The 16,015-nt window shown below is 49.0% G+C and overlaps 1 protein-coding gene across 10 annotated transcripts in view; it reads right to left on the bottom strand.

Annotated features, from left to right (window-relative positions):
- ZNF532 (zinc finger protein 532) overlaps nt 1-16,015 on the bottom strand; it is a 107,139-nt gene that overhangs the window by 67,070 nt on the left and 24,054 nt on the right. Inside the window, exon 4 of one of the 10 annotated variants that reach the window (XM_039230497.1) lies at nt 15,161-15,320. The exons of the other annotated variants lie outside the window; for them this stretch is intronic. The gene's annotated coding sequence lies outside the window, so the exon portion shown is untranslated. The remainder of the gene's footprint in view (nt 1-15,160; nt 15,321-16,015) is intronic. 10 annotated transcript variants of the gene reach the window in all.

Below are 16,015 nucleotides of genomic sequence, written 5' to 3' on the forward strand. Positions count from 1 at the left end.
GGGGGGGATGGGCATGAAGGAGGGCACTTTGGGGATGAGCACTGAGTGTTATGTAGAAACTAATTTGACAATAAACTATTTGTAAAAAAAAAAAAAAAAAATTGATCTTATATCCTGTAACTACACTGAACTCATTTACTGGTTTTGATCATTTTCTGTTGCTGTTATTCTTTAAGATTTTCTATGTTTAAGATTGTGTCATCTACTAATAAAGATAATCTAACTTCAAAAAAAAAAAAGAATTATAGGCCATTTGAAGGCTCCACGCAAGTGACAAAATGCTAAAGAAAAATGTTCACTTTATCTTTGTCCTCCACACTCATCAGACCCTGATGAATCTTAACAATAAGCCAGAGTGGGGCACCTGGGTGGCTCCGTCGGGTAAGCGTCCGACTTCGGCTCAGGTCATGATCTCACGGTTCGTGGGTTTGAGCCCTGCGTCGGGCTCTGTGCTGACAGCTCAGAGCCTGGAGCCTGCTTCAGATTCTCTATCTCCCTCTTTCTCGGGCCCTCCCCTGCTCACACTGTCTCTCTCTCTCTCTCTCTCTCTCTCTCTCTCAGAAATAAATAAAAACATTAAAAAAAAAACCAATAAGTCAGAGCACCTGGTAGGTCTACAGGTTCCTTTCCAGCCACAGCCCCTTTCCAGTGGAAGTGGGAACCATGGGAATCACCACCTCCCGCCTTTCTGCACTGGTTGCGGGTCTGGTTATGTCCCCGCGCTGCCCCCCAAGGGTAGGAGAACTTCCATTTTCTACACAACCTATACCAGGGCACCACGTAGTGTGTGAAAAGCCACTTTACACAGAGGGTGAAAAAAACAGAATATGGGTTTTGTTAATTCTGGAGGAATTAACAAGAAATTAGTAAATATGGTTGCTATTCATCCAGAATAGATGCTTAATTGTTTCACTAAATCCTCATATTAATCTCAATATGATCCTTGTATCGATTCTCAGTACGCAGATCCTTTGGCCAAGGAAGTATGTTTCTTTCTTCCGCTAATACTAGATGCTCCTGATTGGAAACAGAACTGATGTGAAAGTTCAAAACCCTTCTGGAAACATAAACACAGCACCACTTAATCAGGGCACCACCTTGGGAGATACAGGGATAAGAGAGCAGCTTTCCCTGCACACCCACACTGCCCTCAAGGCTCTGCAAACAGGTGCCTCCCTGCTCCCCGGGCCCGTCCACTCTCCCCAGCCCTGCAGAAGTGGCCAGGGGTCGTCCCCCGACATAAGCAAAGGGCCCCTACAAACCTCAGCCCTTGCAAAGCCCCACCTGCAATCCTTGGTCTACATCCCACATCACCCCCCTAAAGAAGGTCACCCTTAGATCCAAGCGCTCAAAGCTCAGCCATGAAGGACTCCTTTGCTTGTCCCACCAAGGCCTCTCCAGTGGGCCGAAGAATCTCCGGGGCAGAGGGGGATGCCTGCTCTTTACCCGACCCTCCACCCGTCTCACTTGGCTCCACGACGCTCTCTTCCACATTGCTGGCTCCCACGCTGTCAGAGGACAGAGGCGGTTCCTCACCTTCCCCCTTCCCTGCTCTGTGCCTTCTTCTCCCTGCAGTCGGCTTCAGAGACAGCAGGTGCCAGGGGAGACCTCTTCCCACCCCCTCCTGTCCTCTGACCGTCCCCATCCCCCACGGCCGGCCGCTGCAAACCGGCCCCCATCTCCACGGCGAGCGTGCTGCCCCTCTCCCATGCTCTTGGGTCACGCCTGTCACCTCCACCTACTGGCATGAAGAGACCTCCCCTAACCTTAGCCGGAGCCCACCCTCAGTGCCCGGGACCCATGGCATGCCACCTCTGGTCCAGTACTCGACGGCAAGGCAAATTCTGCTCCTCTGGCCCCTGCCGGATACCACTGCTACAATCCAGGCCACGGGAAGGAATTGGGGTGAAGAAACTATTCTGTGTCACAATTTTGGGGGTGGATACACACTTCTATGCGTTTGTTAAAACCCAGAGAACTTGGGGCACCTGGGTGGCTTAGTCGGTTGAGCGTCGACTTCGGCTCGGGTCATGATCTTGCGGTTCGTGGGTTCAAGGCCCATGTCAGGCTCTGTGCTGACAGCTCAGAGCCTGGAACCTGCTTCAGATTCTGTGTCTCCCTCTCTCTTTCTGCCCCTCCTCTGCTCGTGCCCTGTCTCTCAAAATTAAATACTAAAAAATTTTTTTTAAATCCCAAAGAACTTTACGGTATGTAAATGGAGGTGGGGAAGGCAACCAGGAATAATGGGAGCCCCAAAATGAAAGAGCAACTCTAAGAAAGAACCCGACTACGTCACAGTAAGTAGCATCGGCATGCAGGAGACGAAGGGAAGAAAAGAACTCGCTGAAGTTAACGGGCAAACACAATTCTGAAGGTACAGGAAAGGCTGGAGGAAGAAAACTGTGCCCATCTTGTCCCCCACAGTCAGTCCCAAAGCTGCTCAAATCGGAGGACAGCCTGTAATGGCCAGTGCATCAGTGGTAACTGTTGAGCTTTGGTTAGTGTTCTGATTCTGCCAGGTGGTTAGGGAAAGCTGGGGAACTTTTGGTGCTATTTTTGCAACTTTTCTGTAAGTTATAATAAGTTCAAAATTTGGTGAAGACACGTGCTATCATTTAATCGCGTGTAGCTACTAAATGAATTCAAGCAAGTGCCTCACAGCGAGAAAACACCCCATATAACGTACAACAGTCCGTTCCCGGCCCCTGTTGCCTTGTACCCGTTCCATTGCCCGTGGCCTTTCCCACTGCCCGTGGCCTTGCGGCAGGATTTCCTTCCCCGACTGGCCATCCTTCCTCTCATGGGTCTCCTGCTCTCCCCTCCTGCCCCTGGGTCCCATCAGACTCTGCAGCGACCTCTGTTCGAAGGGCAAGCAAGGCAGCTCCCGTGGTCCGGACCATCGTGCATTCACGCAGCTCTGGCATCTGCACACTAAGCCCTAATTCTACCCTAAACTGCCGGTTCCCCGCCTGGCCCCCCCACTGCAGGACCAAGTCCACACCCTCATGTTCCCTCCGCGTCCTGTCTGTGCTACGTCCCTGACACTGACACTCACCTTCTCTGGGAAAACCTCAAAAACCCTGGGGCACCTTTGCACACTGTGAAACACACACAACTTCCATAGGATCTTATTAGGCTTTTCATAAATGCGAGGCTGAAGCATGTACACACAGGAAAAGCTGGACTTCTCTACACTGAACAGATTTCCTTTTGGCTGACAACTAGTCACCATGCTAATGAATATTCTGAGTCTCTGAAAAGAGGAACGCAGGAGATCCCCAAATTCTGATCTGACCGAAGGTCCCACAACGATTTCCCAAAAGACTATATACTGAGTTTTGCTGCCGCCATGATGCATCAGAGTTACCTCAGGTGCGTCTGTCTCTCGACTTTATAAATATGTATTAGCAAATGCCTAAAGTGGCAAAAAAGTAACTTACTACATCCCCATCTCTATGTTATTGATTATTACAAAGTTTACACTTGGCCCATATGGTTTCCTTACCAGTTGTGAGAGAAGGAGGTGGCCGATGAAGGGTGAACAGACGCACGGAGGGACATGATGAACATCCTACTTACCACTTTCTGCCGCTCTAGGAAATAACGTAACAACCTACATGCTTTGTCGCTTAGCTGATAGTGATACACAAGAGCGTACAAAACCCACTCCTACTACAGCCCCGAGACACATCCGTTCCTATTAACAAAGCCCGAGGGGAAAGAATGAGCATTTACTGTCCCAGCTCCACAACATGCACACCACACCCCTTGCATACCCACCCTCCCTCTGCTCTGACTTCTTCGTGTCAGGAAGTTCTCCACCTAAACGCCGGGGTGAACAGTACCTGCATGCACCCCCAGGGAATTGGGGAGGGCTGGCACTTAGATATGTAGGGAGAACGTGACCATCATCAAATCATCACACAGCACTCAGAGTTTGTACCCCTTCCCATGAACAGCAGCTCTGTCCTCTGAAGATGGGTGGGCCCCTGGAGAAGGTCAGATCTGAGAGCTGAGCCTTCTCTGAATCTGCAGAGCCCTCCCCACGGGAGCTCCAAGAATGATACAAAACTCTTAAGTCTGGAGTCTCAGTTAATAAAGAAAACTCAACTGGGAGCCTGGGTGGCTTAGTCGGTAAAGCATCCGACTCTCGGTGTAAGCTCAGGCCTTGTCCTCAGGGTTGTGAGTTCAAGTCCCCATTGAACTTGACGCTGGGCATGGAATCTACTTACAAAAAAGAAAAACCACCAATAATTAATGTAATGTGAAGAGAAGAAAAGAAAAGAAAGTAATCTGTTTCAAGACCCACACTCAACACGGAAGTGGTTTTCATATAGGGTATCCCATAAAGGACAAACATAGAAATTACATCCTGAAGATATGAATCTTATATTATTCCGGGCATCTATGCTTTACTTTAATCCCCTTCATTTAACTCCGTCACTATCCTTGGCACTCTCTGTCATCGAAGCTAGACTGTAAATTGGGAAAGACAAATGCAAATCTCGAGTTCCCAAGTCCGTTTGATTGCATCGACTTATTTTGCCTTCATTAAACCAAATGCTCAAAATTTACTTTTAATGAGTTCTTAACAACCTCCCTAAGGTTCACAAATCTGTAAAAATTCTTGGGAACTATGCTAAAGGATACAAATTGCAGACCAAAAATACCATCAACCCAAATTCAATCCTGTTAGCCAGATTTCTAGGTAGTGTTGATACCGGATCTCAGACCACATAAAAAAGCAGCTTAATCCCCCATCCAAAATGTAATGATTTTGTTTCGACGCAGTCTCCTAAATTCTGAAGCTACACCAACCAAATCTGGGCAGGCTTACTGAAAGGCTCAACAGGAAAAAGAGGAAAGTGAGTCATTTGAGAAGGGGAGCACAGTCAAGGGCAGATGCCTGGCAAAGACCAAAAGACCACCTTTGGTGGGGACATCCAGCACATGGTTCTTGGTTTCTGACACCATTTTCCACTAAAAGGAGAAAAGCCTGGAGAAATAACTGATTCTGGGATCAGGCAGGAAATGCACATGAGGGGCCTGGAGGACCTTGGGATTCCCAGTAAGAATGAAAGTGCCCCAAACAAAACAACTACACTGATAGGGGCACATCGAAGGAACAAGGTCACCTGAAAAAGCTCCCAATGGCCAAAGCCTGTAACAATTTGAGCAACAAGTAAAGCGGTACTGGATAATAAACCAAAGTATAACATTAAAAACCCCTGAGTCCAGAATGATAGAAATGATTGAAAACAGGGGTGCCTGGGTGGTTCAGTCGGTTGAGCATCCGACTCTTGATGTCGGCTCAAGTCATGACCTCTCCCTCTCCCTCCACCCCTCTCCCCTGCTTGCACTCTCACTCTGAAAGGAAATGAAAGGAAATGAAATGAAATAATTGAAAATATAAATGGGAGAAAGCAGACAAATGTCCTGTACAGAGGAAATTTCCCAATAACTTATGTAGTTGCTCCCCGTCCTTACAGAGGTGAAGAATAACCCCTCACTCCTTACGTGACTTTCTTCTAAAGAGGACAGAATGGAAAGGGGAAAGAAATGAGTACCTTTAAGGGGAAAAGCCTGAAAAACACTCTCTGGGCCAGGTGACCAAGGTCAACATCAGTGATGACTCACATGTAGAGCATGTCCCCTTGATGTGATGAGAACAGCACCTTATCTACCCCAGAAACACGCTACCCCAGGCTCATCACGAGAAAAACACTGGACAAATGCCAATTGCTAGACGGTCCACAAAACACCTGACCACTACTCAGGACACCGTAGGATCGTGAAAAACCAGGGAAGCCTGAGAAAGCATCACAGCCAAGAGGACTAAGGAGATGTGATGACTGAATGTAATGTGATGTCCTGGATGGGACGTGGGGACAGAACAGGGCACCTGGTAGAAACAGAGGAAATCTAAAGAAACCAGGGACTTCAGTTAGCATTTTTAAAAGCGAGTAAGACAGAGATAAGGAAGAGCCAGCTAAGAGGGTGGGAGGGCATTACAATGTAAAGAGGGGGCTGGGATGAGCCGAAAACGGGTAACCTCCACACCTGACCTTCCAAACAATGCCGGTTCCCAAAGCGTTTACGTAACAGCTCTCTACATGTGGAGATTAATTTTCCCTTCTATCCTCTTACCAAGAAGCTGCCTCAAGGTCAGCCACGGACTAATCAAAATGACTTAGCAACTTCTAAACCAAAGTTTATCAGAAACAGAATTTCCAGGGGTGCCTGGTGGTGCAGATGGTGAGGCCTGGGACTCTTAATCTTGAGTTGTGAGTTCGAGCCCCCACGTTGGGTATAGAGATTCCTTAAAAAATAAAATCTTTAAAACAAAAAAAAGAAAGGAAGGAAGGAAAGAAGGGAAAGAGGAAAAAGAATTCCCCAAAGTTGGCATATTCCATGCTCTTTGCACAAAAAATGACTGAGATGATCTTCCACTACCACAGCCGGCCCCAGTCGTGGCCAGAGACGTTAAATGATGTATTTGGGGTCTCTTTTTGTGTAATGGCAAGTAACATGACAAGTGGGTCACTGATAATGTAATCTATAAAACAACACCCTATAAAAAAAAAATAGGTCTCCCCTAAATAAAGGTTCGGTTGCTCAGGTCACATGGAAATAAATAAACTATTTACGCCCCTCACCATGCTTTAGGTATTTTCTAACAAGGCCGGTCTTTCCTTCCACGATAGCAGTATAAATGGGGTTTGCTGTTCCAAAATTTAATGTTCGTTAATGCCAACTACTCTATGCCCTTTCCTTGGAATAATTTCCCAATTATACATATGTAAGGAATGGCCCATACACAGGAAAACAACAAAGTATACATTTAATTTTTTTTAATTGTGAAATTGTGGTAAAATACACATAACACAAAATTGACCATCTTTTTTTTTTTTAATGTTTGTTTATTTTTGAGGAGGGGTGGGGAGGGGCAGAGAGAGAGGGAGACACAGAATGTGAAGCAGGCTCTAGGCTCTGAGTCGTCAGCACAGAGTCCGACGCGGGGTTCGAACCCATGAACTGTGAGACTGTGACACTTAACCGACTGAGCCACCCAGGCGCCCTATAAAACTTACCATCTTAACTAAATAATTTTTACGTGAAGAGTATATAAAAATAATAGGAGCAAAACCTACTACCTACTATTACTAACTAAAGACCTGCGGAGGGCGGGGGGGGTGCCTCTCACTTCAGAGAGGTTCAAACCTAATGTCTGTTTCTCCCTGAGGTACCCAGTTAAAGAGCCTGGGGGATATTTCTGATGGGACACCTGCAACGGCTCCAAGCATCTTCCACGGAGTTTCCCATCTACTCCTCAACATCACTCTATCACTGTCCCCCTCTCCCAATACCGCTTACCCCTCAGACTCAACTTCGGACCATCCCCTCTGCTTCTCGCTCACCAAATCCTGCATTTTCCTCGTTAACGTGACACCCCTCTCTCTATGAGCCTCTTATCTTCCACTTGGGGGCCATCTCATCCCCCCCCCCCGGTCTCTCCACGCCCCCATCCCCGTTCAGAACTCCCAGATTAATCTTTCTAAACTCTGCTGGGATCAGATCTATTGCTCCCCTCTATGAAAACTCCTCCAATCCCCTGCCAAGCCCCAGCCACGCTCGCTGGGCTGACAGCGCACACCTTACCCAGCCAAGGTCCACCCACACTCCTCTGCAGCCTAGCGAGAACCTTCTGGGCCATGCCGCTTCATGGCCTAGAGTCCTCCTGGCACACGCACCCCTCCGTTAGCCACGCATCAGAACCCATTCCTCAAGGTTTTCGGAAAGAAGAGCTTCAACTTCATCATTTTCAAAATGGGAACTAGGAATAACAGCCATGGCACTGAGCTGTTGTATAAATGAAAATAAATAATATATGGAGAGCACAAATGCATCGGCATTTAGATGCTATTTTCAGGGAGCACCTGGGTGGCTCGGTGGGTCCAACTCTTGATTTTGGCTCAGGTCATGATCTCACAGTTTGTGAGTTCACGTCCCAGATCGGACTCCACCCTGACAACATGGAGCCTGCTTGGGATTCTTTCTTTCCTCCCCTCTCTCCCCCTCTCCTACTAAAGCTCACACTGTCTCTCAAAATAAATAAATAAACTTAAAAAAAATTGAAGGGGCTCCTGGGTGGTTCAGTCGGTTAAGCGCCTGACTTCGGCTCAGGTCATGATCTCGCAGTTCGTGAGTTCGAGTCCCGTATCAGACTCTGTGCTGACAGCTCAGAGCCTGGAGCCTATTTCAGATTCTGTGTCCCCCCTCTCTCTGCCCCTCCCCCGCTCACGTTCTGTCTCTCTCTGTCTCAAAAATAAACACTAAAAAAAATTTTTTTTTAATTGAAAATGCTGTCTTAGGGGCGTCTGGGTGGCTGGCTATCAGTTGAGCATCCAACCCTTGATCTCGGCTCAGGTAATGATCTCGTGCTTCATGAGATCAGGCCCTGCATCAGGCTCTGTGCTGACAGCCTGGAGCCTGCTTGGGATTCTCTCTCTCCTCTCTCTCTGTCCTTGTTCCCTCGCTCTCTCAAAATAAACATTTTTTAATATTAAAAAATGCTATTTTCTTCTTCTTCATTGATTTGTTCAAAGAGTAAAACAAAACAGAAAAAAAAAGGTAAACTGAATAAATGTTTTCCAGGTCAGAAAGCGAAGAAGGCTGGAGGTGAGGATGGTTTGGTGGGAGGAAACGGAAGGCACTTTACAAACTGTGGCCTTATTACCTCTTACTTCACTTCAGACTGCCTGGCCTGTCTCCTAATGTGGAGGTGCCCCCAGTCCTACCATCAGCCATTGCTAGGGTCACCTGAAGTTCATACATGGAAAAGGTACAGTTTCCTCTCAAAATGCAGCAAAATTTCAACTCCCAAAGCAAAACACCTCGGCAGGTCTCTCTGCTTGTCCCATAACCCTTTCTCCCCGTTTCGAAACTCCGTCTTCCCAGCCAAGCACGGCCAAGGACAGTGTGCGATCTCCACCACTCCTTGCCCAACCTCGGCCCGACCCACGCCCCGAGCCCACGTTCACACACTGACTGACGCCACACCAGGCTCTGACTCACACACTGGGCCCCACGGAGGGCCGAGCACCGGCATGAGCAGCCACAACAGGATGCAACGGAGGAGAGCCACACCAGGAGCCCTCAGCACAATCCCGCCCTGGCCAGGAGCCCCGGCCAGAGGAATGGAACACTCCAAGAGAAGCTAGAGAAGAACAGGAATGGACAGACAGACAGGGCTCAGAGGAGAGTCAAAGCAGCAGGAGGCTAACGGAGCCACATCACATTGCGGAGTGCTCCAGCCACAGTCCTCCGGTTCTCTGGAGAGCGGGGCGGGTGCCCCTTCTTCGGAGAAAGAGGAAGGGAGGCGGCCGTGGAGGTGGGAAAGAACACCAGGGTCCGGTGGCTGTGAAGGCAGGGCCACAAGGCGGCAAGGGCTCCGGGCAGACACCCCCGGAAGAGGGCAGCGTCCACTCGGGACGGTCCCTCAGGTCATGCGGCCTTGTGACCCTGTTCTTGCCGGCGTGCTGGTCATCGTCCCGACAGGTGTGCTGTTAGCGCGTCTGTCGTCTCGCCCTAACTGGTTCAGTCCATGCTCTCCAACTGCCCGTCTGCAATGCTCTCCCAAGAGCAGGTGCTCCCTGAACATGACGTATGTGAGGAAGAGCTACTCAGTGCCTGGGCACTGGCGGGCACCAGGCTGGCTCTTGATCTCAGGGTCACGAGTTCAAGCCCCACGTTGGGTGTAGAGATTACTTAAAAAGGATCTTGGGGGTAAAAATTACTAAGTGACCGGAAGTAGTTACTTTCACAAGCACGGGGCGTCCGTTTCCTTGACCCACAAGACGCTCAGGGGCCCGGACTGAAAGGCTGACCTTGCAGTTCCGGGTCAGCTCCCCTCCACGGCCACGCCTCAGTCCCCGGAAAAGTCCTGGAAGCCAAAAGGACACGAAGGCAACTGATCTGGGCTGAGCGATTCCCAGTTCCAAAAGATCCAAGCTCAGGTCAAGCAGAGACACTAAACGAGGAAATAAAAAAGAGGGAAAGAGAGAAAGAGAAAATATGGAGTAAAATTCCTCTGTCTGTCAGAGAGTGTGCTTTAGTCAACCCTTGGAATACAGAAGCAGCGAAGGGGGCAGAGTGCTTTTGTATATTAATAATTTGCTGCAAGGTGAGAGCTTCCCACGAAAGAATGTTGACTGGATTCATGACTGTCTTTCCCGTCCCTCCTGAATTCCTACAGAAATGACAGTGAAATTGTTTTTAAGAAGATAAAAATAGACAAAAAGTCTCTCATAGCTGCTTAGGGCTGGGGGTGCCGGGAGACTCGGGGAAGGGCAGCCAAAGGGTACAGAGCTTCTCTCCGGGGAATGGAAAGTCCTCCAAGTGACCGTGGAGATGGCCACACTGAAAACCCCGCACCGCATACTGCACACGGGTGACCTCTAGCTCCAAATAACATCCTGACCGAAACACACCTCCGTCATAGGCCCGTGAGGAAAGGACAGCGAGAAGAGAGCCACACCCAGCATAAGACACCAACGGAGTTTTAGGCGAAGGAAGAGGGCAGCGGAGGGGCAGCCGGCTCAGCAGGGTCACAGAGTTACACCCCAGGTCATGCAGGAGGCTGCCACGGAGACGGGGCTTCAGTGCTGGGGAACTTCAAAGGAGCTCAGGCCTTGGACTTGGGGAAGGAGGAGCCTCATGTGGAAGGAGGAGTGGGTCCAAGGAGGGGATAAAGAGCCCGTGTACAATCCGCCGCCCCCCTGCAAGCGGGGAGAGCCGAGGGAGGGCATGGTCATCTAAGCCCTGGCGCAGGCTCGGGGTTCAGAGCACCCCGTCGAGAGGTAGGAGACAGAAAGCCTGGCCTGTGGCCTTTCGTTTCCTCCATCCCCAATGCCAGCAGCCACGTTTATGCCCCAGGCAGGAGAATGGACGAGTCTCCTACGGAACAAAAGCTCCAGGGAGAAGATTCCAGATGCTGACTAGTGGGATCCTGCAATGAAGCGTCCGGCTCCAGGACTAATCAAGGAGCCGCTCCCCGCCCCAAACAGCAGGTCTCATGGAGCAGGTGGAGCAGGAATGAAAAAACAAGAGGAAAGAAACGCTAGAAAGATGGAAGAACATATACACAGAGAGAACCCTCGGAGGAGAAAAGAACAGGAAATTATGGATAACAAGCAGCCAAAGGATCAAGGAACTTTTAGAAATAGTAAATGACTGCAACAAAAGCTAAAATGGGTAAAAATAAATACGTAAGTCAAGTCAAGGAAACGAGGGTGTTTCCCAGAAGGAGATCCAGACAATAAAAGGGACAAGGCACGAACATTAAAAGTTCAATCTGGGGGCGCCTGGGTGGCTCAGGTCATGATCTTGTGGACTGAGAGCTCGAGCCTCATGTCGGGCTCTGTCCTGACAGCTCAGAGCCTGGAGCTTGCCTCTGATCCTGTTTCTGTCTCTCTGCCCCTAGCCCGCTCATTCTGTCTGTCTGTCTGTTTCTCTCAAAAATAAATAAACATTAAAAGTTCAATCCAGTTGGTCCAACATTTATGAAGCGCATCTCAGAAAGAGAAAAAAAAGTTGGAGTGCCTGGGTGGCTCAGTTGAGCACGCAACTTCGGCTCAGGTCATGATCTCATGGCTCAGGAGTTTGGGCTCCGTGTGTGGCTCTGTGCTTGACAGCGCGGAGCCTGGAGCCTGCTTCGGATCCTGCATCTCCCTCTCTCTCTGCCCCTCCCCTGTTCATGCTCTGTCTCTCTCCGTCTCTCAAAAATAAAACATTAAAAAAAGAAAGAAAGAGAAAGAAAACAAAGAGTCGATGTTACCAAAGAAAAACTACAGGAATATCTCCCAAGATGAAGGGAGCAAAGTCTCGGACTGCATGGGCCAGCACAGGGCTGCCAGATAAAATATAGGATGCCAGTTACATGTGAACTTCAGATAAACAATGATTCATCTTCTCGTAGAAGTATGTTCCACTGTTTATCTGGGCATCTTGGATGTTTTATTTGCAAAACCTGAGAACCCTCCACTTCAAATGGCCGAGCGCATCACATGAAAACAGTCCACACCACAGCCAAGTTACCACCAAAAATTTAAGGGGCGCCTGGGTGGCTCAGATGAATGTCTGACTCTTGATTCTGGCTCAGGTCATGATCCCAGTGTCATAAGATCAAGCCCCCACCCCTGGCTCTGCGCTGGCAGCACAGAGCCTGCTTGGCATTCTCTCTCTCCCTCTCTCTCTGCCCCTCCCCCGCCTGCTCTCTGTATCTTTCTCAAAATAAATAAAGTTTAACTTAAAATTTAAAAAAAGAAGAACACCAAAAAGGTAAAAAGTGCAAGAAACAAGTGTATGGGGTTTACTCCTCAATCCCCTCAACAGCTAGTGGGGGACTCAGCACCTCTGTCTCCAGACCAAAAAAAAAGCCCTGGGCTTGCGCTTTAGACAATCATTTATCTAAAGTACCAAACCACAGAGATTTGTTTTTTTCTCTTTGGTCTCTTAGGAGTTTTGTTATTTTTTTTCTTTAATTTTGGAAACTGGCTGAGTGAACAGGAATTACGGGAAAGAGTGGGAGGCGGGAGGCGGGGGGATGGCGTGCGTATGAAGACCACAGGCTCGGCCCTGGGGCGCCAGACCTCCCTGACTCTCAGCTGCGCAGAAGGGATAGGTTTACAAAGGCCTGGAAATCTCCCGTCACAAAAGTTAGGGGTGAGAGAAGTTGGAGACAACTGCGCTGGGCGGGGACCCCAGCCACCCGGGGAAGCCTGAGCTCAGGAGGTCCAGCTCGGCCTCCACTGGCCACCTCAGTTCACAGGGCGGCTCTGAGGACCCGGGCGCCTTCAGCCTTCGGGCCTTGAGGAGGTGGGCGTCGAGGCCCTGGGTGGGGACAGGGACGAGACCGAAGATGCAGCTTGATTTAAACCTTTTAAATATTTAGGTATATGGTATATACCTTTTAAATATTTAAATATACCTTTTAAATATTTCACCAAGTCTTTTAAATATTTAGCCATCTAGTCTCCATCTGTAGTCCTGCCTAGGCTCTGCTCTGTAACATTAAGGGCAGGCCCGGGGCCATTATTACTATTACTACTACTATTATTATTATTCCTGTCTCATGTACCAGGCAGAGAAAGTTTCAGTGTCTTGCTCAAGGACCTAGGTCCAGTAAGTGTCAGAGGATGGGCGCGGAGCCACAATCCAGGCTCGTAACCGCCATCAGAACAGTCAGGAGGTAATATCTAAAATGGAAGAAACCCCAAGTCAGCAGCAAAGTGTATCACTTAGAAACGAGAGAAGCAGTGACAGAAGGACCAGATCAAAGAGTAGAAATTAACTGCCCACGGGGATGAGGCCTAGAAAACAGAGCTGGATCTTTCAAATCTATGTGCATGTATTACTTTGACAAAAATTAAAACTGTGAGAAACAGTTAAGTAAGCATCTGAACTTCACGTCTTTTCTCTCAGTACAAACAAAATTAAAAAAAAAAAAAAAACGAAAAAACCCACTCTGCTCCTGGAGCTTTTCTTCCAAAAAGGCATCAAACTGACTTGTGGCTTTTCCTAATGTAAATGCAAATCTGTCACAATTAGAAAATAGTTCACTAACTGTGACCCTTAGGGCGTTACTGCATTTAGCATGGTCTCAAAACTGTTTACAGTGAAATACCGCATATTCCGTTATTTGCTGGAAAAATGTTATATAACTGAAAACCCAGAAACCAGTCATTTTTTTCACTGCAAAATTAGGTTTCATGAATATTCAGAAAGAATTTGTAAATGCAGTTTTCTTTTTTAGGTCTCTCTTCCACCAACCTCAATGCATTTAGAAGACCCTTACTCAGGGAGTTAAAAATAAAGGAAGGAAAAAAAAAGGTGTGGGGGAGGGTTCAGCATCCCACTACTTTTAGATTATCTATATTCTGGAAAATTACACAGCTTTAAAGTTATTTGTTTAATTTGGAAACGGCTGAACCGTTCCGACAAGCCTACCAAATCTACGAGCACATGTAATGAAATGTTAGTAACAATCCCCCCTCAGACCAGGGCCAATATCAAAGAGAAATTCCAACCCGGAGAATCTGAGCCCGTGTGTGTGTGTGTGTGTGTGTGTGTGCATGTGCATGTGTGTTTCTTTCTGTATAAGCCCTGGGGAGGGAGAAACAGAAAGAGAAAAAGAGAAGAAAAGGGCTTCCGACCTGAGACTTGACCTCGCAACAAAACCGTGGCCCTTTGAAGAATCAAGTCTTGTAGCCTTTTATGTGTAGCTGGCCAGGCTGCCCAGTTTAAAATGTGAGGTCACAGGGCTCGGGGCTGGTCCCCGGCTCGCTCTCCGGGCTGCTTTACTTGCAAACCCTCCATTCTGGAGCCTCACCTGACTTTGATCAACCTCCTCCCGTTCAAAGCCTCCTGCAGACACCCCCTAGCCTAACTGAGCTAACTGAGCACCCCCAGCCTGCCGCAACCCGCCCGTGTACTGATCTTCCTAACGTCCGTGTACGCACGGTCGCGGTTTTATTTACAGCACGACAGGAAGACAGGGAAGTGGTTTATAGTAAGAGATGCCGGACCGAAAACGCCGCAGAGGGAGGACTATGAAGCATCCACGCTGACGCACACGCTGAGGAACACCTAGGCACGTGCCGCAAACCTCCTTCCTCAGTTTCCCTCCCACACACCGGGGGCGGCTCCCACTGGGTCCCGGCAGACACGCGGGATAAAAACTGCTGCGTCCCCACTCAGCGGAGGTGCCCGCGACGGGCAGATTCACAGAGACGCGCGGCAGAAGAGACGTTCCCGGGCAGGGGGAGGTGGGAAGGGAGCCTCATCGCTGAACTGGTCCAGGGCTCTCGTTGGGAGTGAACTAGTGTGGCGGACGGCGATGCAGCCAACGCCACTGGGCTGCACACTCGTGAAAAACGATCACGTTACACAAATTCCACCACAAGTAAAGAAAACAATCTACACTGAACAGAGAGGAATGGGGAGGACGAGTAGTTGGGAGAAATCTTAAAATGAAGATTTGAGGGATGTATCCCTTTTGCGACCCTCTTTAAGGAGAGGGGCTGATGAATGCCAGCAGGGTGCCGGTAGCCTTTAGCAAGCTGCAGTCCGGGGGGCGCGAGCCCCGACGGTTAGCACGTACCCACTGGTGCTGAGCTTCTCCCACCGGGGCGCACGTGAGGCTACCGACACGGCACCACTGGGGCGGCTGAGAGGAGGCGCAGGCAGCGGGCCAGTGAGGCCGGGAGGGGCAGCTCCCACACACCAAGGCGTCCAGGCCTCACCGTTTCCCAAAGTGTGGTCTGTTGACAGACATGAAGTGGGAAGGAAGATTCTAGAGTCAAAAAAGGTTCAACATTTAAACCGGGTTTCTCACAAGACCGCCCCTAAATCTTTATCCCCACCATCTTCTGAGACCTTTAATACGTTGATACACATTTGAATCACAAAGAAGGGTTGGAGTATGAACCGGTCACGTCTATTTGACCTCCAGACCCTCTTGTTCTTCTAAGAGCATCTCAGAGGTGCCCACGCCTTTTGGGAAATGTCCCCGTAAAGAAAGGAGTCTTCATCTGCGGCCCACAAGCAGACGCACGCAGAGCAGGGCCGGCCGGGCAGCCAAACACCGCCTACCCCTCCACAGAGCCACCATTACCCGGTACGACTGCTGCACCCTGGTAGGCCAGCCAGGTGGGGAAGGCCAATTTGGGTCAAATATTAAGGACAACGTACACAGAAGACCCCAAATGGAGCTCACTGGCCCCATGCCACAGGATTTGGGGGAAGAAAGGGTAGGTTGGGCACAGTTTCTTTCGGTCTTTCCTACAGAACATAAACTTCTCTCCAGGACCCACCAACCCCTCTCTTAGGATTCCAATAACCCCCAATGCCTTCATGGACGTTAACTTCTAGAATATTCCAGGAAGGCTGTGGTATCAATCCAGATAAAGCTGCCAAAATATCTACAGAAAACTGATAAACTAGTTCATTTCATAGA

This window comes from Hyaena hyaena, unplaced genomic scaffold, assembly GCF_003009895.1.
Source record: "Hyaena hyaena isolate Hyena2069 unplaced genomic scaffold, ASM300989v1 scaffold_47, whole genome shotgun sequence".
NCBI lineage: Eukaryota > Metazoa > Chordata > Mammalia > Carnivora > Hyaenidae > Hyaena > Hyaena hyaena.